The sequence below is a fragment of the Rhinolophus hipposideros genome, assembly GCF_964194185.1.
Source record: "Rhinolophus hipposideros genome assembly, chromosome: 25".
NCBI lineage: Eukaryota > Metazoa > Chordata > Mammalia > Chiroptera > Rhinolophidae > Rhinolophus > Rhinolophus hipposideros.
Window position 1 is genome coordinate 19,949,172 of NC_138071.1, and position 22,166 is coordinate 19,971,337.

General features: G+C 42.7%; 1 protein-coding gene across 5 annotated transcripts in view; it reads right to left on the bottom strand.

The window, feature by feature from the left end:
- Positions 1-22,166, bottom strand: part of CREB3L2 (cAMP responsive element binding protein 3 like 2) — a 156,248-nt gene that overhangs the window by 44,794 nt on the left and 89,288 nt on the right. The window contains exon 1 of one of the 5 annotated variants that reach the window (XM_081038765.1): positions 11,589-11,663. The exons of the other annotated variants lie outside the window; for them this stretch is intronic. The gene's annotated coding sequence lies outside the window, so the exon portion shown is untranslated. Of the gene's footprint in view, positions 1-11,588; positions 11,664-22,166 lie in introns of those variants that run through there. 5 annotated transcript variants of the gene reach the window in all.

The window sequence follows — 22,166 nt, forward strand, 5'->3', positions numbered from 1 at the left end:
TGGTTGTGGAGCAAACCACCCCAACGTTTAGTGGCTTAAAATAACTACAATTTCTTATGTCTCACTATTCATAAGAAATATGAATAGCAGGCTGGGTGGATGAGCTAATTTCTCCTGAGTTCACTGACAGAACCATAATGATCTTGAAGGTTGGCTGGAGGCTGAGCGGGGACAGTTGGACACCTGGGTCTTTTGCTCCAAGAGGCTTTATCAGGCTGAGATTCCTCACATGATGGTAGAAATGCTCCAAGAGGGAGAAAACCCGAAGCTGAATGGCCCCGGAACTCATACATCAGCATTTCTCCCACACTCTTTTGCTCACGGCAAGTGACAAGGCCAGCCCAGATTCATGGGGTGGGAAAGTAGACGCCACCGCTTGCTGAGAGGAATGGCAAAATCACATTGCAGACGAGTGTGGACAGAGCACAGCATGACTCACTACCAGCCATCCCTCTAACTACCTACCATGTTTTGCATTGGGCATATTTTTAAATAGCTGTCCTGTATTTCTGCTGCATGATAGCGTTACCCATAGCAAGGTGCCAAGTTCAAAGGCATCAGAGGACGTTCCCCTCTATGTTCCCCACCACCTGGACTTTATGCCTCTCCAGTGTTTTGCTTAGTCTCCTTCATCTCTTCTTCTCCTCCATCTCTAGCACCACAGACGCCCGAGCCCCCACCATGTGTGAAGATGACCCAGGAACGGTCCATACATACGCTCACAGGGATTTCTGCAGCCCCCCGTTCCACTGCCCCACTCCAAAACAGCTGCAGCCCTATCTACTCTCTGTCACCGGCAGCGGGGTGTATGTGGTCTGAGGATCTGGAAAGCAAGGCTTCATAACCTTGGCATTACTGACTGAAAAATTATTATGAGGTGGGGATGGCCTGTGCATTATAGGATCCCTGGCTTCGACCCACCCAAGGCCAGTAGCACGCCCCTAGATTTGAAAATGAAAAATGTCTCGAGATACTGCTAAGTGTCCCTGGGGGTAGGGGGAATCATCTTTGGTTTAGAACCACTGCTGTACCGTATATTAAAAATAATAAAAACTTAATTTAAATTTTGTAAAAGCCCATTTGGACACCAGCTGTTAGACATACTTCCTTCTCAGCGTTCCCTCTGTCACAGGCTACCACGTGTCATCCTTATTGATTAAACTTTATGAACACTTCTGGTATAGAAAGCAAGTTACAAAAACAGATGCAGCAATAAGAGAGCGGATTGCAGACGGTGATACTTGGGGTGGGCAATGAAAACTCTTGGGATTCCCATGGAGAAGCCCCACTGGCCTGAAGTGTCAGCGAAGGTGTCATGAAAATGAATACAGCTTGGGGAAGGGAAGGCAGGTGATGACCCTAAGGGGACAGCTCTAAGATTAGGGCAGTGGTAGGACAGACCTCTCCTTCCATAAAGGAGAGAAGCAGACAACAGAGAGGAGGCCCTCGCAGACGAGGTCCTCAAAGCAGAGTTAGGCTGGTGGTTTTCACCAGCATCACAAACAAGACACACGGCTACATCTCATCAGGACAGAGGGCGAGAGCCACAGGCCGTAGGCACGTCCTACCTATGCGAAAACAGAGGGCAGATGGGAGGGAGGGCTCTACGTACAAACACAGTTAGAACGGAAAGGTCCTTAGCATCTAAGGCAAGAATGCCCAAATGCAAACTGTCTGCATCACAATTACCCGGAGAGTTTTGTTTTAGTCGTTTTACAATGAAGTATTTTAAGCACTCAGAAACATTACAGAAAATAGTACCATGAATAATTTTATGTATTCATTCCTTTGGGGGGAAAAAATCTTATTTTTTTCAAGTTTGCTGCTACAAACTATTTTTCTTTCTTCTTTCTTTCTTTTTTTAAGAAATGAAATATGAAGGGACTGTTAAAACTCCCGTCCACTACTTTTCTTCCCTTTTAAAGTTAACCACTATCCTGAATTTAGTGTTTATTATTCCTGTCCAAGTCTTTTTACTACATATGCATGTTTCCTTTATATACATGTGAATTATTTTTAATTTTCAATGACTAGCGCCATATGTCACACATCTTTCTGCAACTTTATTCTCTCAAAAAAAATTTTTTTTATTTATTCATGTTTATACATGTAGCTTTATTTCATTCATCTAAACTTCTGAATTGTATTCCATTTACTTATCGGTTTTCTCTTGAGGGGTATTTAGATATTTTATTATTATATATGATACTGTAAAAAACATTCTCGAACATGAAGGGAAATTTTTTAAAAAATACAAATCCTGTGACCCACCTTCAGAAATCTGACTTGGTCAGTCAAACTCATCTATATTAAAACCAGTACCTATGATTCTAATGCTCACTTCAGTTTTTCACCCACTCAAGGTTGACCCCCATCTCCACTCACCACCCTTTTCCCTACACCACTTTACAATTAAGTCCCTAGAAGTTTACAAAGTCCCTAGAAGTTCAGATATGCCCGAGTCAGAGGAAGAGTCATGGATTTCGCAGCTACTGTGTGCTAAACTTTAAATAGACACTGGGATACAAAATAATAAAGAAAAAGATAGAAAAAGCCCATGCCTTCCCTGAGCTCACCATTCAAGCCAGTGCTTCTCCAACGCTTATGAGCTATGAATCTTAAGACACAGATGCTGGCTCCAGTATAGGAGGCCCGCGATTCTGAATTTCTAACCAGCTCCCAGGGACGCTGCTCGTCCGTGTAGCAAGGAGCAGAAGAGCTTCCAGGCTGATTCCTGACCACACGATAACCTAAAATCAGGGTCTGATTCCCGAAGGGACCCCCCCCGAAGACAAAGTTACTGGTTGTCTGAGGGTGAATATTCTGCAAGTGTCTGATGGAGTTCTCTTCAAGACCCAAATTAAGGTAACAGAAAGAGAAGTACATAACACAGAATGTGAAATGCAAAAACCAGAGCTGAACTCACAGTCCCTGCATTTTCAAGCCACAATTCTGTCCCCTGAGCTACAATGTCAACCCTGGCCAGCTGTGTTGGCCTGCTAAACCCCTGGAATCCCATTCCATCCTGAAGCAAGCCTCTCTTTCCCATGAACGGTGCCAGGTCGGGCTACTCGGCTGACATTCTAGTCTTCCTCCTGTGCAGCACTAATGAGTGTTTCCATGAACATCTCCTGGATAAGCAATAATAAACCTTCTCTAACTCTGCTAACCTTCCCTTAACTCTCCCTACTTTGGATGTAGTAGTAATTACCAGGTTACCAAACAAGTAAGCCCCAAATGACAGGCAGTCCTGAAGAACTCACAGTTGTTATCAAGTGCATTACGATAACCTCCCCTCTGGAAAAAGAACCTCCTCGGAAAAAGGGACGCACTGTGTCTAGACACCCCTCATCATGAGGAAATGAGCAGAGCAGTGAGCGCTGAACAGTTCCTGGGGAGGTATCCGCGATTGGAAAGATCTGCCCAACGTGTCCCAACCAGAGGCTGTGAGTCAGCCCAGCAAATGAGCTCCAGCTGGGTCTCCTTGACAACTGGGGGCTCCAAGGTTCAGCAGACAGGTCAGCATCCCACAGCTGGTACAGGGACCAGGCCAGAATCGGCCCCTCATTAATGCCCGCCAGTGAGAGAGGGACGCATGGTGTTAGGGGCCAAACAGCGGAGAGGGGAGCAAAGTGAGACTCAAAGACAGAGCCTTTCACACACTTTAGCAAAGGAAAACTCATGTGAACCCAACGGTTATGACATTTTAGTTGCATTCTTTCCAGGACACGACCATAACAGCGTATTATCATTCTGCCTAATGAGTTTAGCCAGGCTCTATGGGTTTACAAAGTACTCTCATAGCTGTCCTGTCAATCAATGCTCACAACAATCCCCCTGTCCAAGATCTCAGTCAGCTATTACGAGAGCTGGACCTTGAACTAGGGTCCATTTATTTCAGATTGACTGAACTTCTCCCACATTGTTTCTTCCAGGAAAGGGGCACTTGATCTTCACAATCCAACTGCATAGAGAAGTTCTAACAAAGATTAAAAACGATAATGCTCGTGAGGGTCATTGACAATAATGTTGACAGGCCCAGGTACTAGACTCATCTGATGGACTAAGTGCTTGACCTACTGGACTTTCAGAAAAGGAGCTAGGTGCTCTCCTATTAGGTAGAAATGTCCCCACTTATAGATGAGAAAACTGGGGCTCAGGGTAGTTCGGTACATTGCCCAGGGTTGGGGTTTGCACCACTGACGAAAGGTCAAATTGAGATTTCATCCCAAATCTATGACACAGCTACAGCCCCATCCGCATCTTCACGGACCAGTCAGAGTAGCTCCATTCTCACCAGTCAGGACAGTGCCTTTTGGACCAATCGAACTGCAGGGATTTGGAGTCCTCATCTGCATGAGGACAGGCCAATCAGGGACCAGAGGCAGGACTTCTCTCTATATAAGTCAGGGAGTGCACTTTCCCTTTTCAGAGAAGACTAAAGACTGAAGTTCCCTGGCTGGAGCTGAAACAAACACTGAGACATCTCACCAGAGCAGACAGAAGCAGAGCAGAGCAGGCAGAGTGGCCTGGAGCAGAGCAGAGCTGTGTCGCCAGGGGCTCACCCCAGGGGCACACCCCAGGGCTGCCTCATAGTGTGCTGTTCCACAGCCACGCTGCTTCATAATTGAGCCATAATACTATTGAGCTGTTCCAAAGCTGTGCTGTTCTCACAGGAGTGCTGTATCACAATTGCACTATTTGTACTAAATAAAGTTTCCTTCTTCACGGCACCCCCAATTAGGGGTTCCAGATGCCATTGAATTGGCACCACTGTGTCAACTGACACACCTCACTTGCATAGCAATCGACTTTTTAGAAAGCTTTTTAAGAAAACAAAACACTGTCACAATTAAAACAATAAAATGTTGGCATTTTCTACTTGCACACTGGCTTCTCACACTGTTCTTCCTAGAATATCCTTTCATTTTTCTCTGTATTGATCAGGAAACTAAGACAAGACGAATCTATTTCTTTTACAGTCATCCCAGATAGACACCGCTTGAATTGATCTTTTACTTCCCAACTCCAGCCCTCCAAAAAAGTATTACTTAATTTGACATGTTTTTACTTTTCTTTGATGTTCCTTTCATTGCCAACTTCAATCTTTTGTCTTAGACCTTATCTTTATAATCCAGAGGTAGACATTTTTACCCACCCCTCTCTGAGCTTAGCACAGAGCTCAGATCATATGCACTCACCAACTACTTGCTTCCATCCATTATCATTCTACAATATCCCAGCCAAACAGTAAACAAATCTGACTTAGAGCCTAGGCCTCCCAACAATTATAAATTAGTTCTATCAAATGTTTAAAATGCATACACAAATTTACAAATCAGATAAATTAGGAGGAGAAACTGTTAGCCTTACATAAATTCCTCGCTTTACAAAACGCTCTAAAGCATTTACACTTGTGTTTGCAGGTCATTCACTGGTCGTCAAAGGAGACTGCAAGTGAAGAGCGGTTTTGGATCTGGGCAGGGGAAATAAAGCAGGAGGACAATGAAGGATTCATAATTCGTGAACTCGAACAACTAGTTGCATGAAGCTACTAAGCTCTCTTCCTTGTACTGCTCACAACTGAGGTCCACCCATTCAATACGTTTAATGAACAGCTACTGTGAGCAAGTCACTGTACTGCATGAGTTACCGGAAATGGATATCCTGTTCCGCTATCGACCGACCAACGTGCTCTCAGAGCATGTTCAAAGCAGTTCTGTCCTCCCACCATGCGTCCAACAGGAACTAACTGAAGAGTGCTGGGCCAGAGTAAGGAGGGGAGACTGAGTCCCAGCTGCACTTACTGGTTGTCACTCCACCCCTTCTGGACTCAGTTTCCTTGTCTGTAAAAGCCTCTCTCTCTCTCTCTCCCCTCTCTCTCACTGTGTGTGGGGGCAGGGGAGAGTAATGATGTGGAGTTTGGACTTGATCAGTAGTTTCTCACCTTTTTTTTTTTTTTTTTTGATGTGTGGACCCTTTTGAGAATCTAATGAAAGCTTCCCACCTAAAGAAAAATGCCCCCAGGCACTACACACAAACAAGGGGCAGGATTCCAGGTGGCTCGCCCACTCCCCGCTCCTCGAAGCCTACCCATGGTTGGGAGAGGATTCCTGGTTACACCCTCCCAACAGAGATAACAGTAATAATATGTGAATAGTGATAGGCCATTGCTAACAACCCATTCAGCTCTAATACACTGTGATTTTCTAAAATGGTGCAGGCAATATAAAATGGAAAAGCTTTTCAAACTAGGAAAAGGAGGGGAAAGGACCTCTTTCTGCATCTTGCGTTTGTTTAGCTTTGCCCCTGCTACCCTATCATCAGGCAGGGAAGAAGTCGGGGTACGGGAGGTAAGGGGTTCAGAAAGCAGAGCCCCGCAGCTCCCTGTGAGAGAGCCAGCCTAAGGCCTACCCGGGATTCACCATCTGCACCCCACAAAGATCTCATTCTCTGGGTGTGATGCCTGGAAATAGGCTGGCTTTGCTGCCGGCCTCTGGCTGATGCTTTGGCTCTCAGGCAGGGGGAGAAGGGTTTTTAGTGGAAAATCGCAGCTAGGAGCCTTGCCCAGAGCACAGAATGCTCCAAGGACTGGAGCTATCGGTGTAGGGGACGTGGTGGGGGCAAGCTGACAACCCCCAAAGACACGCAGAGAAATAATTTAGAAGACAGGCCTCAAGTTCACTTTAGAAACCAAAGTTTCCCTCCAGCAAAACACAGCTTGCCTGTATTATAAAGGAGGGAGGAGGGAAGAGGGAGGAAGACGGAGGAAGGAGGGAGGAGGTGCTCTTTCCTCTCCTCCCAGCAGGTCGCTTTCGTGCTACCTTAGACCTGAGGGGTTCTTGCACCTGGTATGGGCCCTGTGTAGGTGTCCTGTGTACATACCCCACAAAAAAATGGCCGCATGCCCACCAGGAGGAAAAAAGGCAGCTTTGTCAAAGTCACAAGAAATAAAATGGCTCATAAGTCAAACCCAATTATAATGAAAGTTCAAGAGAACCCAAGTTTTCTCTGTTATAAAAATTTAGGTCCATTACATATTTCTCAAAATAAAGAAATCTGGGGCTGAGCCTTGGAACTCTTATTACACAAGAGGTTGCAGGAGAGGTTGGGTTGGGTTTTGTTTTTTGTTTTCTTAAAGTGATATTTACTTTACTGAAATGTCACAAGCAGTAGCAGAAACTGTTTTTTAAAGAGCCCTGTTCCAAAACATACACTTTGCTTTGTGGTATCCATATGTGCCTTTCTTTGTAAAAGAAGTATGCAAAATAGGTTAATTGAATTGCAATGGCATTGTGCATGCCTCTGTAAAGGAATTCTATTATAAATGCATTGGTAGGGTATGTTTGTTGTAAAAAAGAGTCACCCTTCATTTATTTATACAAATATGAATTTTTACATATGATATTTGCTTCAAGGGAGATGTACCAATGTTGACTCCTTTTAAACTACGTAATCTTTCATCATTCAAAGAAGCAACGAAATATTTTCTCCAAATGCAATCCAATCCTGAATGGTCTACAGCAGTTCTTAGCTTAACATTTAATGTGGGGGGGAAAAATTCCTTGTTTCATTCTATACAAACAAATCAGTTATGAGATTAAGGGAGAAACACCCAGGAAACACCTAGGGCATTCCCTCATGTTCTTCAAAGAAAGCATAAGCTAAGACAGTCATTGTTTATACTCTCTTGGATCATACCCTTAAATAACTAAAATCTGATAGTTTGCCATTCCAGAAAAACTTCTGATTATAACAGGCTCCCATTCATAGACTGATAAAGCTTGAAGAAATGCTGAGCCTACCTGGTCATTCTAATTTGGGAAAACCAAGACCCAGGATAGTACACGAAACCAAAGAGTTGAGGGCTAACAGTTTGCACTGTAGATTCTGCAACAAGAAAGATGGTGGCTAAACATAAGGATCATCAAACGGAAAAAGTCCTCCGTGGAATTCTCGGAATAGGACATATGTTTCGCAACGGGACACTGCTATATCTGGGTCAAGGCCCATTGCCCAACATGTGAGGTATAAAAAATTAAAGGAGCCATAAAGTTTCCAGGGAAGAGAATGGCCAACTCCCTTGAAACCTATCCTTTATTTATGAGCCAGGTATGTCGTCAGAATTACTGAGATAATCTCATCGCTAGAGTGACACACTGGGGAAAAGAGAAAGTACTTCAGAACTGGCAGGCACTGTCTGCCTCGTTGTTTAAATGCACAGGGAGTGACTCACTGCCAGAAGACACCCTTTCACCCTGAGATAACAGGAACAGGGATCCCACAGGTGAGATAAGAGCAACAGGAATCCCACAGGTTGCCAAACCGGGAGGCCCAGGCAGGTTCTGGCTTAAGGCCACTTAGCCTTTTGCTCTGTCAGACCTCAAGCTCATGCTCCACCCCTCTGGAAGGCTGGCCTGCTGAAACATACCATCTGAACCGTCTGAAGGAGTGCTTTATGTACTAGATTCACAAGCCAGAGATATATATCCTTCGTTAGCTCTGTAATTATTAGCAGTAACCTTGGGCAAATCACTCACACTCTCTACTCCATCTGGAATGACGAAAAACAGAATCTGCCTTTCAAACTGATCGAGAAGATAAAATGAATGCACAGATAGTCTGGTCCAGATCGAACATGGTACTATGGTAAATGAAAATGGGCTGAGAACCATTAGTGAAGTGTAAACATGAAAGCTACTTCATAGTTAGGTGTTTCTTCCCTCCATCTTGAATAGCCAGTTAGTAAATGTTGGGACTATGGCACCCATTGGCTGTCTGCTCCTGCGTGTTTCTTCCTTTTACAAAACCCAACCAGCTGAAGCAGTTAACCCTCTTTTGTCTCCAAATGCTACTAGAATCCAGGAGCTCAACAGCCTGGTCCGGACAGGACATCTTGAGACAGCAAGGAGTGAAAAACCACTGGTTAGCTCTCTGTTGCCCCACACTGACTGCTCCAAGCTGAGTCATTCACTCCAGTCCCATTACTCCAAACAAAAGAGGTTAGAGAGACAAAATTCTACTTTAAATGAAAAAGATAAAGTTAAGAGACATTAACCCCCTCCCTGCCAAAAACGGAGCAAAATTTGATGTTTCTCTATTCACTTAGAACAGTTCTTTTCACTACGAGCTCAATACATGTTAGCCATTTTATCATTGTTATTACTACATGCCTTGCTGAAATTGGGGCAAATTATTAAGCATTTCTCTGATTTAGCAGCATATTAACACTATGCAAAATTATGAGGCTCATTAAATACCATTTATCCTTAGGGATCTCACACAAGTTTCTAATTTGCCTATTTGCTTAGCAAGAAGCTCCATGTTCAGTTCACCCACTCATAACTGAAAAATCTCCCTTTTCGCCCCTGGAAAATCAGGCCCATATCTTCAGTCTCAGACACCTCTCCTATCCCCAACAAGTCCTCCTCGCAGACCATCAGCAACATTCTATCACATATATGTGTTTCTTCACCACCCCCTTCTGTTTTAACCAGCTGTTATAATTTTCAGGCGAACCTCTCATTCAAACTTTTATAAGAGAAGTGGTCACAGCCAAACCGAATTATCATGTTCCCACTTTAGTGGTACTCCTGACCAAAAAGAAAAAAAAAGGCCTAGAAACCCCAAAGTAAACCGGAAAGATGAGATCATCTGAGAGACCATGACAACGCACCAGCAGAAAGGGAGAAAAATGAGCAACTTGGTCGTGGGCGAAAGTCCAGGACATGCTCAAGGACCCCTGACCCCGATGCTATGGGGCAGCCAGCCAGATCTTTCCCACCTGGTGGACGTTTTCAGCTTCTCCCGTCTTGCTCTGGACACGGAGTCCAGGAGCTCCAAAAGGTATTCTTCTACAGGAGCTTCTGCCACCAGGATAGTCCTGTCACCTAGCTACAGCCCTGCCCTTTGTCTTCAGTGGAACTTGGGAGGGTTGAAGAATATATAAAGAGGTGAAAAGAAAAGGGACCATAATCATCTTCCTAAGGAAGATCATAAGTGAAATCTAGTGATTTCACAGCTGTTAAGACAATGAGCGAACTGAAGATACTTCCAGTCCCTCTGGGAGACGCATGCAAACTCCACACATTAAAACTTGCTACCAAACAGCTTGAGTACTTGCCTCCCAGAAAACAATGTAGAACAAGGTTTCTACATTTTTTTCATGATTGGGCAGCGATAGATAACTGTTTGCTACATCATGAAAAGGGAGCATTTGCCTTCTGGCCGTAAAGGATTCTTTTCCATTACCCATAAAGCCAATGGTCTCTAAAATAACATAGATTTAAATGTGACAATGATGCAATGTCTTGGTGGGGGTGGGGGAGTATTTTGGAAAGAAAGTCAGCAAAGCTTCATTAATAAATAATATAAGAAGTCAAAATATCTACTGGTGTTGTAGAAACATTGCTCTATTTAGAATCAAAAGGTTTGGATTTAGACCTAGCTCTGTCACAACCGAGCTCTGGGACCTTGGGCAAGTCGTTTTAACTTCTGAGTCTCTTTTCGTAGGCTATAAAATAAAAGAGTAGGACCAGCTGGTTTCGGGGGCGGGGGGCCTGTAGCTCTGACATTCTGAGACCAGTTACATGTAGGCAGCCTCTACTTCCTGTCACCTAAGGGACTAAAACAGCCTGAAAACAAATCTTAAGCCTGAGTCAGTGTTCCCTGCAATTCCCTCATTCTGGCCTTTTCTGAGACTCTTTTGGCAGAGAACTAGCTCCCCTGGGGGTGGCTGAGCTAACAGCTGGATAGTACAGGCTGACTTCCGCCTTTGAACAGCTGGTCTATGAGACAAATAAACATGCAGGTTTTTGTCAGAAAAAATGACTCAACTTTTGCAGGCCAAGTATAGATGGAGAGAAATCTAGACTTCAAAAGTGCTGCTCTCCTTTCCCCCTGACAGTACCCTTTTAGCCTTAGCTATGGAGAACGTCTATGAGAAATGGAGGAGAGAGAATGGGGACTAGACAATTCTAGGAAGCACCAGAAAAGTTCATGTCCGTACTTTCATGTTTTCTGCTCCATTCCCTAGAAGAAACCAAAAAGTTCTGAAGTGCTTCGAGGGTCTCAATCAGACCACGCTGATATTTTAAGTAAAAAGATTCTTCATTGATTGGGATTGTCCTGCCAATTTCAGAACCGAGTACAAAATGCTGGTTAGCTTCCCCTTCCCAGAGTGCTACCATATGTTTCCAGAAAAAAAACCTAAAGAAGCTAACTTTCAGTATGTAGACAGCTAGATCATGAGAAATCTATACGTTAACTCAGGTTCTTTCCACGGATCTGTTTTCATTATTCATGTGAAATGCAGCACTGCGTCAAAAAACTTCTCTTGATGACTGTCCGGATCATTGAATTATATTCCCAGTACCGCCTAATGACCCACCAATAACTGATACCCCTTTCCCCACCGATCATAATATTTCAACATCTGCAAAGTTCAGGTTTCTCATAGGTTAACCCTCAAACTAACTTTTAAAGCCTGGGCTTCTAATGAACTGATCCTTTCCTCACTTTTGTTTAAACAGATTTTTGCCACCAGCAGCCCATTTAGAAGGGAAAGGGAAAGAAAAACAGCCACTCACAAAGCCGTACACAGAGTCTGTGTGTGGAACGAAGGTGCAGCTGGACCACCTCGCTGACTCGTGATGTCTGTAACGCGCCGTAAAATTAGTAAATTGTGCCAGTGCTAATACTCCAGTCTCAACAAAGTGGTTTGTTTGTTAGGGCTTCTTGCTCACAAAAAAGGTATTGAAGAACTCTACACGTAGCCTTGGGAACAGACCAGGGGAAAAGTAAATATAAAACACAAGTTTTGCCTGTCCAAGCAGCAAGCACTGTACCGACAACATTAGAGCACCTAACAAATAAAGAGAAATGAAGTGAGCATCGGGTGAAAACAACAGGACCACAACCACTAAGAAAAAATGTACCGATCAAAAGTGGATAACCCTGACTCGATGGCTATCATCTATCTAGCTACCTGAAACTCGAAATAGCCCATATAAAATTGTTTCAATAAATTATGGCATATGTAAGGAAGTAGCTATTAAAAACGCTATAGTAAAAAGCTATTTGATAGTAGATGTTCACTATATATTACCATAAAATGTTCACATTATAGACCAAAGTGAAAATATAATACAAAAACTGAATTCCCTATATTTTCAATTACAAAGTAGAGAATTGTCTACAAATGCTATAATGAAGAAATGTATGGACGAATATCTGGCAAAAAAAAATGACGGCACTGCTGCAAAGTGTAACAGATGTGTTTTTTAATTCTTCTTACCTGTATTTTCTACAGTGAAAACCTACAGGTTTATAATGAGAGGGGAAAGCTTTATTTAAAAAAAAAACAAAAAAAAAACAGACTCCATTTAATCAAATTAAGTGAGATCTGGTTTAAATAGTCCTCGGGGAACAAAGAACAGTGAGGATAGTTGAACAGGGACAGCATTTTCCGCCCGGAAGATGGATATTCTATATTTCATTCCTGATAAAAAAAAATAATAATAATAGTAACTCATTGGCAGGTGCACGCTTAAAAGACACACCGCTCTCCAGGACAATAATACCTTATTTTCCCCCTAACACTTCTTTAAATGTTAAATGGACAGAAATTACCTCTCTCATTTTTGTCCTTCATGTTGAGAGCAATGAGGACCCACGTCAACTGGGCCATCCTCCAAAAAGCAGGGCAACCTACAAGTGGACATGCAGGGTCTGTCTTCGAAAACATCAGGAACTTTATACACAGTAGAAGTGAAATCGCTGGAAACCAGCTCCTCCCTATTCACCCTCTCCTCCCCAGGATGGGCCCTGACATATCTCCCAACAACTATCAATCAGTAACACTATTTTTTTTGGAAATCAAAATTTCCACCCTTGACCACTACAATTAAGCTTTTAACCTTAGATTGTATTTAGTTGTGGTTTCTGTTCTCTCATGACTCGGGGCCACCAGCCTTAAATACCTAAAATAATATCTTTGTTCCTACACTTCAATCTCCTTGCCCCCTTCCCAAATTACAGTCTGCTAAATGGAGAGGATAGACACACACGGGCCGCTCACTCTCTCTACCCACTACAGTAGGCTCAATTCTGAGATGACCCTAAGATTCCTGCTCCCTGGTGGACACACCCTGGAAGACCCCATGAGTGGTCTGCCCTGATGATGGATGGTGCTGTGAGTTCCAGATTCCATTATGATGAAGGCAATTTTGCAGCTGTAATTGAGGTCCCAGTTCAATTGACTTTGAGTTCATCAAAAGGGAGATTATCGTGGGTGGGTGTGACCTAAGAAGGTAAGCCCTTTCAAAGAAGATCTAGAAGTATCCTCCTAGCCTGGAAGAAACAGGCCACCAAGAGTTCTACGGATGCCAGAAAGTGAATTCTGCCAAGAATTCTGAAAGACGACGCTTGCTTGGTGGAGATTGCCATCCCAGCTGACACCTGACACAGGTTGCTAAGTGAGACCCTGAGTAGAGGACCCAGCTAAGCCATGTCCAGACTCCCGATCTAGGCAAACTGAGATAATACAAGTAGTTGTTTTAAGCCACTAAGTTTGTGGTACTTAATTACATAGCCACAGAAAACAAATGTATCCACCACCAGGCCACATACCTGTCCATTCCCTCGCCCGCACTCTTCTTGTCCCCTATCTGAGGATATTTATGCAGGAAAAAATAAATCCTGAACATAAATGCAGGGCTGGAGACTCTGGGCCTTTTAGTCAGCCTCAGATGGTGGAGTGTAGCTCTCTTCCTATCCTCTTCCTATCCTCTATTTGTCTGAGGCACTCCACCTGTTTCTTAAACCTTGGGTTTTGTCTCACCTCCCTCTGTTCACGCCTGGGAAACGAAGCTGAGATGGCAGCTGTGACTTCATAGCTGGCCTCCCAGAGCACAGATCTAGGTTTGGAGAAATCTCTTTTTCCTGATAATCTGGCCAAGATCAAGTTGATTTTTTTTTTTAAGGAAATTTTTACATGAAAACTAAGAGGAAAAAGGAGGAAGAATTTTGGAATGAAAGGAGTAGATACATTTACATAGGACACATGTCTAACTTAACTAAAGGCTAGTCACAGCCTCGCTTGGCAGGGTAGGTCCTGGACTACTGATCTCCATATCCGCTTCCTTCCCAGCCCTGTCTGTGCACGAGGCTTGCACTGTGCCAGGGTCCCTCTGGCACAACTTGTGCTTGAGTTGGCACCTTCCTAGCTCTGGAGCCTCCCTCCCAGGTCCTCCCGCTCTGGTTTCTAGCAGCATGAACAAGGCACTTCCGCGTCTGATCCCCAACAATTCCTCTCCTAGGCCTCATACCGGGGACCTTACAAGACAACGCTCTGGCTTCACTCACTGTCTTTAGCCCTCTGTGCTCCTGTGTCTTGCTCTTGTTCACTGATCTCTTGGGCTTTGATTCACCTAAGATATTTTAAGAATTCACTATGTGTCAGGCAACTCGGCTGAATTCTAGAGACAGACACTGTCATGCAGCTCAAGACCTACGAGGACTGCCTAAAACATGCTTACTAGTCCATTATTAAGGCTGGTACTACATTATTTTTTAATATTGGTATTATACTATATATTACAATATTTATTATTATTATATTTTATATTAATATTATATAGTATTGGTATATTATTCCAAAACTCGATTCATGGTCCACCTATTTTTCTCAGCTAGTGCCTAAGCTTCATTTAGCTGGTAGTCAAGGGAGCCCCATTGGGGGGACCAACACTTACCTGCACTTTCTCTATCTCCTGTAAATATACTCTATAAAGTTAGATGAAAATAAATGCAATGGAAGTTCCCTCTCCCTATTGACTTCTCCCGATCAGATGGTTTACTTGCAGATATCCACTGCAAGTAACACAAGGAAAGAGAATACTGATTCATCTTGGTCAACGTGCATCAGTAGAGGTAAACATTAACCTCTGAAAGAGACCTCTTCGCTATTCGAATGAGTGCTGTGCTCAACATGAGAATTCCCAAGTTTTAATTTTCCTATTGAATCCACAGGCATGAGACTTAGTGTTTGACTAAAAATAGCCTCATGAAAATAAGTTTGGCCATCCCCATCCATGTTTCTTAGACCACAAGCTCCTAAAAGATTTCCAATACATTTTGTTGCCGTTGTTCTGTGAGCTGCACAACATATTAATAAGCAGCTCTAGTGATGACCATGAAAACCAGCAATGATCACCGGAAACTGTCCCTGTCAGTTTTGTTAAGGATGGCAGTGCGTAAGTCATCGGAAATATAAAGGGACATTTACACAAGAATAGGGAAAAGCCCAAACAAGTTATACATGAAGGAACCCCTCTAGCTAGTTGAGAAATGAGTCTACAGCTCCTATCAGCGTCCAGAGGTCACTAGGCTCAGGGTAATCTCAAAGACCAAGCCAGCAAAAACAAATGCTCTTTTCTCTCAGGCAGATACCAGCTATCAAAGTTCAGAAAGAAACAGTCACTTGGACTTGGAGTTAAGCATTCAGATTACTGACCCCCATCAACTCTGCCACTGTGAGGTTTATGGTGACATTTTAAGAGCACTTGAGCAGTTGGATTTCATCTGCTAATGTCACACAGATGTTTAAAAAAGAACATGCCAGACACTGTGTTGTATAACTATAAACTGAATCTCAAAACAATTTATAAAGGACCCACATAGTCTCATTGAGTTGCAAAATTATCAGGAGAAAAGCCATCTTTTTATATGCCTCCCAAGTCTAGTAATTCCAAGGTTGGCTGCTTGGTAAGGTTTTATCTAGTTTGGGGATCTTATTGTACAAGTCACTGCCTTCTATTTCATTTTTCCCATCAATAAAGTGGGCACCATTGTCACACTAGCCTCTTCCACACCACTTATTTGCCCTGGGCTGTTATATTTAGCCAGGATCTTCCATCACTTCATTCAACAGTTTACAATTATATAAAACTTGTCAACATCCTGATCGAGATTGGGAGGGAAAACATCCAAGGGAGACTTCATTGATGCTTATTTTGAAACATTTATGTTTCTCCCCTAGGGGAAAATAATGTGTTATGAAAGATTAAAACTAAAGAGTGACATTAGTTTAGACACTCATTGATGCAGAAACCAATGCACACCGTTTATTTGAAAATGGTGCTATTGGAAGGTGGTAATCGCCAGGCAGAGTTGCTAGGAAACAAAGGTCACCGACAAGATTACTTATTGATTTTCTCTAAGAATCTACTGATAAGCTCCTTATCAACATAGTTCTCAGTATCAGAGGTTTGATGAAGAAAGTGGCTAAATATATTATTTCATTATTTCATTGAACCTTCACAACAAATGCATGAACCAAGTAGTATTATTGTCCCCATTTACCAACGAAAAAAAATGCAAGCTCAGAGAAGTTCTAGAATGTGGCCAAAGTTGCACAGCTAAGGAAGGGACAGAGCCCTCAAGTCAAAATCAGTTTCTCTGACTGTGAAAGCCACTTTCTTTCCGCTACACCATATACCTCCCAATCTTTCATGGTGAAAATGTAGGTGAATGTTGTAACGCACGTGGGCCACATGAGAGGTACTGCATTTTCCAAGGAGACATCTATTCTCACCAAGCAGGCTCTGGTCAAAGAAAGGACCAACATTCACTCGATGGGCCTCTGTTAAGAGCAAAATGCTTGACAGGCATTTCAGAAAGACAGGTAAGGTCAGGCATGCTTACCACCAATTCATATTTGGGTCTTTTTCTGGTACAATGAAGGCAATAATTCCATCTCCCTCACTGGGTCATTGTAGAGAGCTAATCACACAGACCACATCAAAGAACTTGGCAAATGCTGAAGCCCTCATAAATGTAAGAGGAATTTTTTTTTAATTAAAATTTACTGAGGTGACAATGGTTAGTAAAATTACATAGGTTTCAGGTGTACAATTCTGTAATACATCATCTATATATCACATTGCGTGTTCACCACCCAGAGTCAGTTCTCCTTCCATCACATATATTTGATCCTGTTTAGCCTCATCTACTACCCCTTCCCCTTATCCCCGGCAACCACTAAACTATTGTCTATGCATTTTTGTTTATTTGTTTGTCTTGTTCCTTTGTTGCTTTCAGTTTTATATCCCACATATCAGTGAAATCATATGGTTCTCGATTTTTTCTGATTTATTTCGCTTAGCATAATAATCTCAAGACCCATCCATGTTGTCGCAAATGGCACGATTTCATCTTTTCTTATGGCAGAATAGTATTCCATTTTGTATATATACCACATCTTCTTTGTCCAATCATCTATCGAAGGACACCTTGGTTGTATATGACACCCTCAGCTAATATCATAATCAATGGTGAAAAGCTGAAGCCCTTTGCTCTAAATTCAGAAACAAGAGAGGGTTGTCCCCTATCACCACTGCTTTTCAACATAGTATTGGAAGTCCTAGCCAGAGCAATCAGACAAGAGAAAAAAATAAAAGGCATCCGAATTGGGAATGAAGAAGTTAAATTGTCACTTTTTGCAGATGACATGATGCTATGTATAGAAAACCCTAAAGACTCCACCAAAAAGCTATTAGAAACAATCAATGAATACAGTAAAGTTGCTGGCTACAAAATCAACGTACAAAAGTCCATTGCTTTCCTATATACCAACAATGAAATCTCAGAAAAAGAGATAGAAAAAACAATTCCTTTTGCAATTGCAGCAAAAAGAATAAAATACCTAGGAATAAACTTAACCAAGGATGTGAAAGACCTACACACTGAAAACTATATGCCATTTTTAACAGAAATTGAAAACACAAAGAAATAGAAAGACATCCCGTGTTCATGGATTGGAAGAATCAACATAGTTAAAACGGCCATATTACCCAAAGCAATACACAGATTTAATGCAATCCCATCAAAATCCCAATGGCATTTTATAAAGAAATAGAACAAAAAAAAATCCTCAGATTTGTATGGAACCACAAAAGGCCCCAAATAGCCAAAGCAATCCTAAGAAAAAAGAATAATGCTGGAGTTATCACACTCCCTGACTTCAGCTTGTACTACAGGGCAACAATAGTAAGTGGAATTATTACCATTGTCCCGTATGAGACGCATCACCTCCTTCTTGCTTCTGAGCTATCTCCTGGTAGTGCTTTTTTCAGGACTTGGTTTGTTTGGGGAGCAGTGAAGAGGAATTGTGGCGGCTCCACCAACCCCAGAATAGAAGCATGTCTGTGTACCGTTCCAAAGTGAGCCATTTATGGTTCAGTTAATCATGGCAGAGCCAGTCAGTAGAACAGCAATACAATAGCCAATTCTCGTTATATGCACACTTGCTATGTGCAACTTCGCCTACTTGCTACAATTTATCAGTAACCCCCAAATCAATACTTAGGGCGCTTTCACAGTCATCTGAAAATATGTGCAGAGCGACAAAAATCGGAGTTTCCTGAAAGCGCACATTCCCAGCAGAGGTTGGACAAGGCGACCCTCTCTGCCTTCTGTTTCAGTTTTCATCCTGTAAACAAGTGTCCTTTTCATGGTCCATTTGGTGCCAACATTTTTCACATTTTTGCTCTTTGTGTTGGTGATTTTGCTGCTTAAAGTGACCTCCAAGCATAGTGCTGAAGTGTAGACTAGTGTTCTAGGCCCAAGAAAACTGTGGAGCCCCCTATGGAGAAAATACGTGGGTTAGGTGAGCTTCCTTCAGGCATGAGCTACAGTGAAGTGGGCATGAGTTCCATGTGAATGGACAAACACAATATATTCACTAAGCTGTCTTTAAGCAGAAACACACATAAAACAAGGATATGAATTGATTGGTTGATTAAAGCGTTGTGACCAGAAGCTCACAGGAACCCAGGTCCCCGAGGGGCGGTGATTCAGTGTTCGTTCATTCAGTGTTCACAGAGGCTTTATAGAACAGAACTACCTCCAAACACAGAATGGATCACACTTAGTCATTAAAATCTGTAAGTACGAAATATATATTTGAGGAAGTGTGTCTGGGCAAAGATCTGCTTTGCAATGAAAGGGCTCCCTATTAACTATCTAAAACGGTGTACACGAAAAAGACAGGGAAGGAATATACTAAATAGACAGTGGAGTCTCTAGGTTCATGGAAACGAGGAAGAGTGTTCTTATTTCTCCAACTTAGGTAATATGCTCTTGCCATGGTTTAAAAATAAAATTTTATATGCAAAATAACTCCTACCATTAACAACTGGGAGAAAAATACATAAGTCCTTATTGTCAACTCTGACTAATGCTACATTAGGCAACCATCCTAACATCATTAAAACCCTGGGGAGAACTAGTGAGGTTTGATTCATTTTTCTGAGAAACTTGAGAATGATCTTCCCAATGTGGATGTGATTTATCCTCCAACAACACTGAAAGTTCTCCTCCTGTTTTGATTTCTACTATCGCTATCAGATAGATACTCAGCCTCCCTCCCTACTTCCCCACGGCTGGTTTGACATCACTCCCAGGCTCTCAGATTCTCAACTCCTCACCTCGAATGTCACCCCAGAAAGGCAGCGCCTACACCTCCAACCACAGTCACATGCCCTGTTTGATCATCTGCCTGCCATTTACCATTATCTGAAATTATCTGATTTATTTACCTGCTCCAGCTTTCATTGCTTGGCCTCTGCCCCCTTACAGGTTCCGTCCATCTCGCTCATTGTTCCACAGCCACCCCACCCCACCCCACCCACCAACACACCTAGAAGGCTGAAATATTCAATAAATATTTGCTGACATACTGACTCTTCGGTTTTCCTGATTCCTTGTTCTCCTTTGACCCCACACCAGCCATAATCATTTATTTACCCATCTATCTTATTCCAGGAGGAGTTTCAGAATTTGTCCACCATGCAGTAAGTCCTCTCAGTACATACTCCCCAATGACTCCATCCTGATCTATTCCTGGGAGACATCAGGGTTCAGAGTTAGAGATTTAGTTCTCTGGAACTCACTGCTGTTGATTTAAAGTGGGATGAGCCCCTGGTGGTGTTTTGTTGAAAACCTGCTTATCACTTAGCTGATTAATTTCAACTCCACATAACACATTCCTTCTTCATGACCAAATTACTGCAACAGCCTTCTAACTTTTCTCCACATACTCCAGTCTGGCTGAAGTCCGAGGGACTGATGGATGAATAATAGTGTCTGAGATTTGCTGTTGATTTAGGTTAATATTCTTTAAAAAGGGCCAACAATCCCTTACACATGACCCTCCCGAAAGGGAGGTGTGGGGCGGGGGGGACTGTGGAGGCATGGAGATTTGGGCTGGTGAGGACCATCTTGAAATGTGACTATGGAGAAATCATTTGATCTCTGTTGAAAAATTCTTTTTTCACTTGTATGTGTTTTAAGACCAAGAAGAGGTACACACTGAGTTATTTCTAATATCACGTCTTAATCAGAAAGCAGCTGTAATATCGAAAAAATGCCTTACCTAATCCTGTTTTCATGATGGTTTCTAGGCAACTGCTTGATGCTTGACATAATCATGACTTTTCACACAGCCCAGTAATATCACACAGTCATGTAACTTAGCCAGGAGGAAAAAGAAGCAAGGGGTTGTGAACAGCAAACATGGAAGAATAAATGGAACTTTCTTGATGAAGCATAAGGAGAAAAAAAATCCAGTCATTCTTAATGGAGAGAAGATGGAAATCTTAAAGGGCCCCCTGCACAGGCTTCTGTCTGGGATTCTGAAGTTCCACAAGCATAACTAGAATTCTGCCCTTTGACCTTGAGATACAAGTTGGATTTGTTCTACTTATGCATGAGGGAAAACTAAAATGATGTGTATGAAAAAGGGGCTCTACGGAAAGTAACCTCACAGGGTGATCTGATCATAAATTCCTCACTGGTATAACTTCTTTGGTGAAAGATTTTTAAGCCAGCCCTGTCCATTGTTCTTGTGTATCTACGTTAAACACACCTTTTAAATGCCAGAAGTAATACCTCTCAAAGGTGTAACCACCTTCAAGAGCGCACACAATCTTGTTAATTCTCCTGTAATCCAATCCCGCCTTGCTTTCTCCCAGAAAGCAAGAAAAGAAAGGAAGAAAGTCCGTAGTTCCCTCCTTAATTCCAAGTGCATTAAAGAAACTTCAAAACTATCATTCTCGGGAGCATGTGAGATCTTGCTTCTTGGCAATTGTCATCAGTTTTGGCTCAAATAAACTTCAAAATTCTCTATAGGTCTGGGGGTTTCTTGCATTGACAATGACAACTAAAATTGTAAAATGGCCCAGAGAATCACTAGGAACAAAAATACAGGATTTTAGCATTTACTTAATTTTACTCCAATTGTATATTATTATTTTTCCTGAAAAGACTAGTAATCAATCAAGAGACATATCCACAGTTTACAACTACACCTGCTCCTCCAGGTAAGAACAGTAGGTAGCTAAGGAGAAGTAGAAGTGGAACCAGGACGGGGCTGTGGCTTCCGGTCATCTCAGAGGTGCCTCTTAGCTCTAATTGCAATGGACCCAGCTTTCTATTTTCATCAACATTCAGCAAAAGGAAACACGGTGCAAAGAAATTATCAGGGGCATTGCAGGGTGGCATCACACTCTACAGTCATATTTAGGTCTGAACTACGGGGCAACTCTATCCATTTCCTTTTGCCAACCTCCCCTGGTCCACCATGTGTTGAGTTTATCTGGAATCATTATCAAAGGATTTGGGGGTACTCACTGTATTGTGTGGCAGTGAGAGGAGGCAAGAGACAGAAGACACAGGCAGAGGGGCCAGAAGGGAGGGTGACCAACTGCCCCAGTTGGCCCAGCCTTTGTAGCACCAAAAGTCCTGCATCTCGAAAAACAACTCCGTCCCAAGCAAACCAGGACAATTGTTCAACCTCCAAAGGAGGAGAGAGGAAACGGCAGACATTGCCTAAGCCAGGTGTACTTAGTCATTCAACACTCTTAGTCATGGAGAAGCCAGACGCAGGAAGCCCTGCTCTGAGTGTCCCTGCTCCAAACTGAAGTGAGCGCACATTGGTGATGTCAGAGCCTCCCCTCCCTGCTCCCTCCACTGGGAGTCTGGCTTCTTGTTGAACAACAAAGAAAACTCTCAAGCACAGCATTCCTCTGACCTAGCCACTGGTACAGACACCATTCCTCCAGCATTTTCACCTACAGCTAGAGGAACATAACCAGTGGCCAAAATAA